Raw genomic sequence first — 11,514 nt, forward strand, 5'->3', positions numbered from 1 at the left:
GCGCACCTTGGTGGGCGCCATGGTGCGCACCTTTCGTGCGCTCCAAGGTGCGCACGAAGTCGGAGCTCGGTTTGCCCCGGGTGCGCACCTTGGTGGGCGCCATGGTGCACTCCGAGGTGCCCAAGATTGGTGCGCACCAAGGAGCGCTCCGAAGTGCGCTCCAAGGTGCGCAGGTGCGCGCGAAGTCGAAAGTTGGGTTAATTGTCCGGTTTGCCTCGGGTGCGCACCTTGCGTGCACCTTCGCCAGGGTGGGCGCCTTGGTGCGCACACCTTGGCTGGGCTGCGCACCCGGGCGCGCACACCTTGGCACCCGCGTTTCCTTCATTTTAAATTTTTTTTTTTTACAATCTCTCAAGTGGGAAATTCTATAATCTCAACTTTTTTTGCCTTTTCAGGAAACTTTTGAATGGAGCGCATCATTGGTGCGCTCCGAAGTGTGCTCCAAGGTGCGCACCTCTGGTGTGCTCCAAAGCTCTCTCTAGCTGCGTGCACCTGCCCCGGCCGCGCACCCGGCCCCGCCCAGCTTCGCTCACCTGTCCCGGGCGTCTGGTGCGGAACCTTAGAGTAAGAAACATCACCGTGCACCTTGGCCAACGTGCGCGACTCGACCGAGCGCGCACTGGCCGAGGTGCACACCGATTTCACCTGGGTGCGCGCGCAGCACCTCGGGCGCACCGGGGTGCGCGCACAACGCCCGGGTTGCACCGTGGCCTGTGTGCTCGGGGCGCCTCGGGTGCGCGCTCGGTGTCGCCCCCGCGCGCGCGGTAGTGCGGGCAGCGCACCCCGGCCCGGCCCGGCCCCGACGAGAACGCAAACGGGCAAAAGGTTTATTCAAATAGCATTGCGACGCCCGGCGAAAAACTAAAAAAGGGTGCAACACCGGGACTTCCCGGGAGGTCACCCATCCCAGTACTACTCCGGCCCAAGCGCGCTTAACTGCGGAGTTCTGATGGGATCCGGTGCACTAACGCTGGTATGATCGCACCCGTTATGAGCTTGTCGCAGTGTGTACTTAGCAAACCGCGACCCACGTGCGAATCCACCCCAGCCACCCACCCCCGTCGAGGTGCACACCCTCCCTCGCGAAGTGCGCCCCGTTCGCCAAGTGTGAGCCCTGCCCGGGTGCGCGCACCTTGCTAGGGCGTCGGGTGTGCACCCGGCCCGGCCTACGTGCGTGCACCTGGACGGGGCGTCGTGTGCGTGCAGTGTCCCGTCTGCAACGCGGTGCCCACACACCACCTCGGGCGCAACGACCTGCGCTCACATGTGGGCCGAGTGCACCTTGGTGCATGTTCGGGGCGCCTCGGGTGCACGCTCGATCTTGCCCCGGTGCACCAAGGCGCTCGGTTTGCCCCGGGTGCGCACTTGGTGCAAGGTGGGCACCCAAAATAGGGATCAAGCACCAAAACACAAGTTTCGGGATGCAAAATGGGACCCAAGGACCACAAATGCGTTCCAAGACCCATGATGGGTCCACGAGAACAAAAATGTGTTCCGAGACTTAATAAACAAATATTGGGTTTTAGGAGAAGAAACATGCTCTGATGCCCAAAACGAGAATCGACCCCGAAAAGGCCACAGGCCAAAAGTGGGATGCGAGACAAAAAAAAATGGGACCCGAGGACCAAAATTGGGTTCCCAGGTCGAAGACAGGGCAACCGGACAAGAAACGACCTCTAAGGCTCGAAATGAGTCCCGACGACTAAAACTTGACAAGAAGCACCCATCAGGCACCCAACTCGACACCCATGGGATGCCGACCCACCCGGGCTTCCACCTAGCACACCTTGGCACCCACCCACCCTCGCACCCAACCTCGCACCCAACTTAGCACCTTTGAACCCACATTGGCACTCACCCTGACCCTGGCACCTTGGAACCCACATTGGCACTCACCTTGACCCTGGCACCCACCTTTGCACTCACCTTGGGACCCACCCTGGCTCCCACCTCGGCACCCACCCAGACACCCACCTTGGTTCCTTGGCACCCACCTTGGATCCTTGGCACCCACCCCGACACCCACCTTGGCACGCAACTTGGCTACTTGCCACCCACCTTGGCTCCTTGACGCCCACCCCGACAACCACCCCGTGACCTACCCTGGCTAGGGTTGGTGCACACCCACCCTGGTGCCCACCTTGGCACCCACCCCATGACCCACCTTGGCACGCACCTTAGTACCCACCCCGTTACCCACCCTAGGACCCACCCCGTGACCCACCTTGGCCAGGGTGGGTGCCTTGGTGCGCACAACTTGCCTGGGCTGCACACCAGGGCGGGCTCAAGATGGCACCCGCGTTCCGTTTTTTTCACTATCTTTCAAAACGGAAATTTTAAAATCTCGTATTTTTTTTTTTTTTGCCTTTTCTGGAAATTAGTGAAGGCAGCGCATCAAAGGTGCGCAATGCTGGTGCGAACCCGGGAGCGCTCCGATGTGTGCTCCAAGGTGCGGCGTGCACGAAGTCCGAGCCCGGCTTGCCCCGGGTGCGCACCTCGCGTGCACCTTCGCCGGGGTGAGCACCTTGGCTGGGTTGCGCGCCCTGGTGCGCACCAAGGAGCGCTCTGAAGTGTGCTCCAAGGTGCGGCGTGCACGAAGTCGGAGCTCGGTTTGCCCCGGGTGTGCACCTCGGGTGCGCACCTCGCGTGCACCTTCGCTGCGGTGGGCACCTTGGCTGGGTTGCGCGCCTTGGTGGGCACCATGCAGTGCACGAAGTCGGAGCCCGGTTTGCCCCGGGCGCGCACCTCCGCCAGGGTGGGCACCTTGGTGCGCACAACTTGCCTGGGCTGCGCACCAGGAAGGGCTCAAGATGGCACCCGCGTTCCGTTTTTTTCACTATCTTTCAGAACGGAAATTTTAAAATATCGTTTTTTTTTGCCTTTTCTGGAAATTAGTGAAGGCAGCGCATCAAAGGTGCGCAACGCTGGTGCGAACCTGGGAGCGCTCCGATGTGTGCTCCAAGGTGCGGCGTGCACGAAGTCGGAGCCCGGTTTGCCCCGGGTGCGCCCTGGTGGGCACCATGGTGCGCACCAAGGAGCGCTCCGAAGTGTGCTCCAAGGTGCGGCCTGCACGAAGTCGGAGCCCGGTTTGCCCCGGGCGTGCACCGCGGGTGGGCACCTTGGTGCGCATGCCTTGCCTGGGCTGCGCACCAGGGCGGGCTCAAGATGGCACCCGCGTTCCGTTTTTTTCACTATCTTTCAAAACGGAAATTTTAAAATCTCATTTTTTTTTGCCTTTTCTGGAAATTAGTGAAGGCAGCGCATCAAAGGTGCGCACCTCGCTGCCCACCACGGTGCGCAACGCCGGTGGGCACCCGGGAGTGCTTCGAAGTGTGCTCCAAGGTGCTGCGTGCACGTTGTCGGAGCCCGGTTTGCCCCGGGTGCGCACCTCGCGTGCACCTTCGTCGGGGTGGGCACCTTGGCTGGGTTTGCCCCGGCTGCGCTCCGAAGCGGGGTTATTGGAGCGCCGCCTCTTTTTTTGTCGGAGCGTTTGGTGGGGTTTCTCGCATTGGCTCTTCCCAGGCCCGGTTGCCACCCTGGCGCGCACGAAGTCGGAAGTAGGGTTAATTGCCCGGGTGCGCACCTTTGCTAGGGTGGGCACCTTACCTGGGCTGTGCACCAGGGCGGGCTCAAGATGGCACCCGCGTTCCGTTTTTTTCACTATCTTTCAGAACGGAAATTTTAAAATCTCCTCTTTTTTTTGCCTTTTCTGGAAATTAGTGAAGGCAGCGCATCAAAGGTGCGCACCTCGCTGCCCACCTTGGTGTGCTCTGAGGTGCGCACCCGGGAGCGCTACGAAGTGTGCTCCAAGGTGCGGCGTGCACGTTGTCGGAGCCCGGTTTGCCCCGGGTGCGCACCTCGCCTGCACCTTGGCCGGGGTGGGCACCCTGGCTGGGTTTGCCCAGGGTGCGCTCCGAAGCGGGGTTACTGGAGCGCCCCCTCTTTTTTTGTCAGAGCGTTTGGTGGGGTTTCTCGCATTGGCTCTTCCCAGGCCCGGTTGTTGGGTGCGCTCCCACCCTGGCGCGCGCGAAGTTGGAAGTTGGGTTAATTGCCCGGGCGCGCACCTTCGCCAGGGTGGGCACCTTGGTGCGCACACCTTGGCTGGGCTGCGCACCAGGGCGGGCTCAAGATGGCACCAGCATTCCCTTTTTCTCACTATCTTTCAAAACGGAAATTTTAAAATCTCGTTTTCTTTTGCCTTTTATGGAAATTAGTGAAGGCATCGCATCAAAGGTGCGCACCTCGCTGCCCACCTTGGTGTGCTCCGAGGTGCCCACCACGGTGCGCTCCGAGGTGCCCACCACGGTGCGCAACGCCGGTGCGAACCCGGGAGCGCCCCGATGTGTGCTCCAAGGTGCGGCGTGCACGAAGCCGGACCCCGGTTTGCCCCGGGTGCGCACCTCGCGTGCACCTTGGTGCGCACACCTTGGCTGGGTTGCGCGGCCTGGTGGGCACCATGGTGCGCACCAAGGAGCGCTCCGAAGTGTGCTCCAAGGTGCGGCGTGCACGAAGTCCTAGCCCGGTTTGCCCCGGGTGCGCACCTTCGCCGCGGTGGGCACCATGGCGTGCACGAAGTCGGAGCCCGGTTTGCCCCGGGTGCGCACCTCGCGTGCACCTTCGCCGGGGTGGGCACCTCGGCTGGGTTGCGCGCCCTGGTGCGCACCAAGGAGCGCTCCGAAGTGTGCTCCAAGGTGCGGCGTGCACGAAGTCGGAGCCCGGTTTGCCCCGGGTGCGCACCTTCGCCGCGGTGGGCACCCTGGTGCGCACCATGGCGTGCACGAAGTCGGAGCCCGGTTTGCCCCGGGTGCGCACCTCGCGTGCACCTTCGGCGGGGTTGCGCGCCCTGGTGCGCACCAAGGAGCGCTCCGAAGTGTGCTCCAAGGTGCGGCGTGCACGAAGTCGGAGCCCGGTTTGCCCCGGGTGCGCACCTCGCGTGCACCTTCGGCGGGGTTGCGCGCCCTGGTGGGCACCATGGTGCGCACCAAGGAGCGCTCCGAAGTGTGCTCCAAGGTGCGGCGTGCACGAAGTCGGAGCCCGGTTTGCCCCGGGTGCGCACCTCGCGTGCACCTTCGCCGCGGTGGGCACCATGGCGTGCACGAAGTCGGAGCCCGGTTTGCCCCGGGTGCGCACCTCGCGTGCACCTTCGCCGGGGTGGGCACCTCGGCTGGGTTGCGCGCCCTGGTGCGCACCAAGGAGCGCTCCGAAGTGTGCTCCAAGGTGCGGCGTGCACGAAGTCGGAGCCCGGTTTGCCCCGGGTGCGCACCTCGCGTGCACCTTCGCCGCGGTGGGCACCATGGCGTGCACGAAGTCGGAGCCCGGTTTGCCTCGGGTGCGCACCCCGCGTGCACCTTCGCCGGGGTGGGCACCTCGGCTGGGTTGCGCGCCCTGGTGCGCACCAAGGAGCGCTCCGAAGTGTGCTCCAAGGTGCGGCGTGCACGAAGTCGGAGCCCGGTTTGCCCCGGGTGCGCACCTCGCGTGCACCTTCGCCGCGGTGGGCACCTTGGCTGGGTTGGGCACCATTGAGCGCTCCGAAGTGTGCTCCAAGGTGCGCACCATGGCCCTCCAAGGTGCGCAGCATGGCGTGCACGAAGTCGGAGCCCGGTTTGCCCCGGGTGCGCACCTCGCGTGCACCTTCGCCAGGGTGGGCACCTCGGTGCGCACACCTTCTCAATGTTTTCTTGCCTTTTCTGGAAATTGGTGAAGGCAGCGCATCAAAGGTGCGCACCTCGGTGTGCTCCGAGGTGCGAACCCGAGAGCGCTCCGAGGTGCCCACGAAGTCGAAAGTCGGGTTAATTGCATTGTTTTCCCCGGGTGCGCTCCGAGGTGCGCAACATCGGTGCGCACCAAGGAGGGCTCCGAAGTGTGCTCCAAGGTGCGCACGATTCGGAGCTCGGTTTGCCCGGGGTGCGCACACCTTGGCTGGGTTGCGCACCCTTTGTGCGCTCCAAGGTGCGCACGAAGTCGGAGCTCGGTTTGCCCCGGGTGCGCACCTTCGCCAGGGTGCGCACCTTGATGCGCACGCCTTGGCTGGGCTGCGCACCTTGGTGGGCGCCATGGTGCGCACCTTTCGTGCGCTCCAAGGTGCGCACGAAGTCGGAGCTCGGTTTGCCCCGGGTGCGCACCTTGGTGGGCGCCATGGTGCACTCCGAGGTGCCCAAGATTGGTGCGCAACAAGGAGCGCTCCGAAGTGCGCTCCAAGGTGCGCAGGTGCGCGCGAAGTCGAAAGTTGGGTTAATTGTCCGGTTTGCCTCGGGTGCGCACCTTGCGTGCACCTTCGCCAGGGTGGGCGCCTTGGTGCGCACACCTTGGCTGGGCTGCGCACCCGGGCGCGCACACCTTGGCACCCGCGTTTCCTTCATTTTAAATTTTTTTTTTTTACAATCTCTCAAGTGGGAAATTCTATAATCTCAACTTTTTTTGCCTTTTCAGGAAACTTTTGAATGGAGCGCATCATTGGTGCGCTCCGAAGTGTGCTCCAAGGTGCGCACCTCTGGTGTGCTCCAAAGCTCTCTCCAGCTGCGTGCACCTGCCCCGGCCGCGCACCCGGCCCCGCCCAGCTTCGCTCACCTGTCCCGGGCGTCTGGTGCGGAACCTTAGAGTAAGAAACATCACCGTGCACCTTGGCCAACGTGCGCGACTCGACCGAGCGCGCACTGGCCGAGGTGCACACCGATTTCACCTGGGTGCGCGCGCAGCACCTCGGGCGCACCGGGGTGCGCGCACAACGCCCGGGTTGCACCGTGGCCTGTGTGCTCGGGGCGCCTCGGGTGCGCGCTCGGTGTCGCCCCCCGCGCGCGCGGTAGTGCGGGCAGCGCACCCCGGCCCGGCCCGGCCCCGACGAGAACGCAAACGGGCAAAAGGTTTATTCAAATAGCATTGCGACGCCCGGCGAAAAACTAAGAAAGGGTGCAACACCGGGACTTCCCGGGAGGTCACCCATCCTAGTACTACTCCGGCCCAAGCGCGCTTAACTGCGGAGTTCTGATGGGATCCGGTGCACTAACGCTGGTATGATCGCACCCGTTATGAGCTTGTCGCAGTGTGTACTTAGCAAACCGCGACCCACGTGCGAATCCACCCCGGCCACCCACCCCCGTCGAGGTGCACACCCTCCCTCGCGAAGTGCGCCCCGTTCGCCAAGTGTGAGCCCTGCCCGGGTGCGCGCACCTTGCTAGGGCGTCGGGTGTGCACCCGGCCCGGCCTACGTGCGTGCACCTGGACGGGGCGTCGTGTGCGTGCAGTGTCCCGTCTGCAACGCGGTGCCCACACACCACCTCGGGCGCAACGACCTGCGCTCACATGTGGGCCGAGTGCACCTTGGTGCATGTTCGGGGCGCCTCGGGTGCACGCTCGATCTTGCCCCGGTGCACCAAGGCGCTCGGTTTGCCCCGGGTGCGCACTTGGTGCAAGGTGGGCACCCAAAATAGGGATCAAGCACCAAAACACAAGTTTCGGGATGCAAAATGGGACCCAAGGACCACAAATGCGTTCCAAGACCCATGATGGGTCCACGAGAACAAAAATGTGTTCCGAGACTTAATAAACAAATATTGGGTTTTAGGAGAAGAAACATGCTCTGATGCCCAAAACGAGAATCGACCCCGAAAAGGCCACAGGCCAAAAGTGGGATGCGAGACAAAAAAAAATGGGACCCGAGGACCAAAATTGGGTTCCCAGGTCGAAGACAGGGCAACCGGACAAGAAACGACCTCTAAGGCTCGAAATGAGTCCCGACGACTAAAACTTGACAAGAAGCACCCATCAGGCACCCAACTCGACACCCATGGGATGCCGACCCACCCGGGCTTCCACCTAGCACACCTTGGCACCCACCCACCCTCGCACCCAACCTCGCACCCAACTTAGCACCTTTGAACCCACATTGGCACTCACCCTGACCCTGGCACCTTGGAACCCACATTGGCACTCACCTTGACCCTGGCACCCACCTTTGCACTCACCTTGGGACCCACCCTGGCTCCCACCTCGGCACCCACCCAGACACCCACCTTGGTTCCTTGGCACCCACCTTGGATCCTTGGCACCCACCCCGACACCCACCTTGGCACGCAACTTGGCTACTTGCCACCCACCTTGGCTCCTTGACGCCCACCCCGACAACCACCCCGTGACCTACCCTGGCTAGGGTTGGTGCACACCCACCCTGGTGCCCACCTTGGCACCCACCCCATGACCCACCTTGGCACGCACCTTAGTACCCACCCTGTTACCCACCCTAGGACCCACCCCGTGACCCACCTTGGCCAGGGTGGGTGCACCCACCCTGGTGCCCACCTTGGCACCCACCCATCCTAGCACCCAGCCTGTGACCGGGCTTGGAACCCAACCTTGCACCCGTCTTGGCCAGTGTGGGTGCGCACCCATCCTGGCACCCACGTTGTGACACACCCTTTAACCCACGCACCCTAGCAGCCACGTTGGCACCCACCTTGGAACACAACCTAGCAACTTGGCACCCACCCCGTGACCCACCTTGGCATCCACCATAGCAGTCGCCCACTTGGCACCCACCTTGGAACCCAAGTTGGCACCCACCTCGGCACCCACCTTGACACTTGTGGACCCACCTTGCCACTCACCCTAGCATCGACCCATCCTAGCACCCACCCTGGCACCTTTGCACCCTAGCACTCACCCATCCTAGCACCTAACCTGTGACCCACCTTGACACTCACCCTCGCACCCACCTTGGAACCCAACCTAGCACCCACCCACCCTGACACCAACCCTAGCACCTACCCACCCTTGCACCCACCCTGTGACCCATCTTGGCACCCACCCATCCTACCACTCAACCTATCACCCACCTTCTCACCCACCTTGGCATCCACCTTAGCACCCACCCACACTGGCACCTTGGCACCCACCTCGGGCAAGGTGGGTGCACACCCACCCTGACACCCAATTTAGAACCAACCGAGCATGTTACCCACCTTGGCACCCACATTGCAGCCCACCCTAGTACCCACCCTATGACCCACATTGGCATCCACACCCTAGCACCCAGGCACCTCGACACCCGCCTTGACACGCACCCTAGCACTAAACCTGTGACCCACCTTGGAACTCACCCTAGAACCCACCCACCCTGTGAACCACCTTGGCATCCACCTTAGCACCCACCCACCTTGGCACCCACTCTAGCACTCACCCATCCTAACACCCAACTTGTTACCCACCTTGGCACCCGCCCTCGCGTCCACCTTGAAACCCACCCTAGCACCCACCCACGCAGGAGCCCACCTTGGCACCCAACCTAACACCCACGCATCCTGGCACCCAACTTGTGACCCACCTTGGAACCCACCCTAGTACCCACCTTTGAACCCACTATATCACCAACCCACCTTGGCACCCACCCTATGACCCTCTTTGGAATCCACCCTAGCACGCACCCACCCTGGCACCCACCATGGAGCGCACCCTAGCACCCACCCACCTCGGCACGCACCTCAACACCCACCTTGGTGTGCGCACTGCGCCAACCTCTCAAAGACCCTATGTGGTGCGCTCCAAAGTGTACACCTTTGGTGCGCTCCAAGGTGCGCACCTTTGGTGCACACCGAGGTGCACACCAAAGTGTGCACCGAGGTGAGCACCAAAGTGCACTCCAAGGTGCACACCAAGGCGTGCACCTTTGGTGCGGTCAATGCAAACGAATTCGGAAGTTGGGGTCGATGTCCTAATCGCTGCTGCAGACTACACGTATGAGAATCGGACAAATAGCTTTATATAGGGGAGGTGTTGCGTTTGATGGGTCGACTCCCCTGGTTGTGTGCACTGCACCAACTTCAAAGACCCTGTCTTGTTTAAGAAGTCAAAAGTTGGGGTGGATGTCCTAATCATTGCTGCAGTCTACGCATGTATGAGAATCAGACAAATAGCTTATATAGGGGAGGTGTTGCATTCGGTGGGTTGACTCCCCTGGTTGTGCGCACTGCGCCAACCTCAAAGACCCCGCATAGCAGAAGAAGTCGGAAGTCGGATTTTGGTGAGCACCAAGGCGTGCACCTTTGGTGCGGTCAACGCAGACGAATTCAGAAGTTGGGGTGGATGTCCTAATCGTTGTTGCAGGCTACACATGTATGAGAATCAGACAAATAGCTTATATAGGGGAGGTGTTGGGTTTGATGGGTCAACTCCCTTGGTTGTGCGCATTACGCCAACCTCAAAGACCTTGTTTTCGTTAAGAAGTCAAAAGTTGGGGTCAATGTCCTAATGGCTCCTGTAGGCTACACATGTATGAGAATCGGACAAATAGCTTATATAGGGGAGGTGTTGGGTTTGATGGGTCGACTCCCCTGGTTGTGCGCATTACGTCAACCTCAAAGACCTTGTTTTCGTTAAGAAGTCAAAAGTTGGGGTCGATGTCCTAATTGCTCCTGTAGACTACACATGTATGAGAATCAGACAAATAGCTTATATAGGGGAGGTGTTGGGTTTGATGGGTTGACTCCCCTAGTTGTTCGCATTACACCAACCTCAAAGACCTTGTTTTCGTTTAGAAGCCGAAAGTTGGGGTCGATGTCCTAATTGCTCCTGCAGGCTACGCATGTATGAGAATCAGACAAATAGCTTATATAGGGGAGGTGTTGGGTTTGATGGGTCGACTCCCCTGGTTGTGCGCATTGCGCCAACCTCAAAGACCCTGCATTGCGGATGAAGTCGAAAGTCAGAGTTTGGTGTGCTACAAGGTGTGGTCGAAGGTGCTCACCTAGGTGTGCACCTTTGGAGCGCAGGAAAAGTGCCCTCCAAAAGTGCGCACCTTTGGAGTGCACAAAAGTGCCCTCCAAAAGTGCGCACCTTTGGAGCGCACAAAAGTGCCCTCCAAAAAGTGCCCTCCAAAAGTGCGCACCTTTGGAGCGCACAAAAGTGCCCTCCAAAAAGTGCCCTCCAAAAGTGCGCACCTTTGGAGTGCAGAAAAGTGCCCTCCAAAAAGTGCCCTCCAAAAGTGTGCACCTTTGGAGTGCACAAAAGTGCCCTCCAAAAGTGCGCACCTTTGGAGCGCAGAAAAGTGCCCTCCAAAAAGTGCCCTCCAAAAGTGCGCACCTTTGGAGCGCAGAAAAGTGCCCTCCAAAAAGTGCCCTCCAAAAGTGCGCACCTTTGGAGCGCAGAAAAGTGCCCTCCAAAAAGTGCCCTCCAAAAGTGCGCACCTTTGGAGCGCAGAAAAGTGCCCTCCAAAAAGTGCCCTCCAAAAGTGCGCACCTTTGGAGCGCACAAAAGTGCCCTCCAAAAAGTGCCCTCCAAAAGTGCGCACCTTTGGAGCGCACAAAAGTGCCCTCCAAAAGTGCGCACTTTTGGTGCGCACCAAGGCGCTGGTTCGGTCGTTGCAGGCGAGTTCGGAAGTTGGGGTCGATGTCCTGAGCGGAGGTGCAAACTACACAGGTGTCGGAATCGGACAAATAGCTTATATAGGGGAGGTGTATGCTTCGATGGGTCGACTCCCCAGGTTGAGCGCACCGCGCCAACCTCAAAGACCCTACGGTATGGATG

The 11,514-nt window shown here is 60.8% G+C and overlaps 2 non-coding genes across 2 annotated transcripts; both read right to left on the reverse strand.

The window, feature by feature from the left end:
• Positions 1 to 868: 868 nt before the first annotated feature.
• On the reverse strand, positions 869 to 987 carry LOC131867243 (5S ribosomal RNA). The gene has a single exon (XR_009365802.1). It is a non-coding gene; the product is annotated as a 5S ribosomal RNA (ribosomal RNA).
• Positions 988 to 6,903: 5,916 nt separating this feature from the next.
• On the reverse strand, positions 6,904 to 7,022 carry LOC131867229 (5S ribosomal RNA). Its single transcript, XR_009365788.1, has one exon. It is a non-coding gene; the product is annotated as a 5S ribosomal RNA (ribosomal RNA).
• Positions 7,023 to 11,514: the final 4,492 nt, after the last annotated feature.

The sequence above is a fragment of the Cryptomeria japonica genome, unplaced genomic scaffold (assembly GCF_030272615.1).
Source record: "Cryptomeria japonica unplaced genomic scaffold, Sugi_1.0 HiC_scaffold_166, whole genome shotgun sequence".
NCBI classification, from domain to species: domain Eukaryota; kingdom Viridiplantae; phylum Streptophyta; class Pinopsida; order Cupressales; family Cupressaceae; genus Cryptomeria; species Cryptomeria japonica.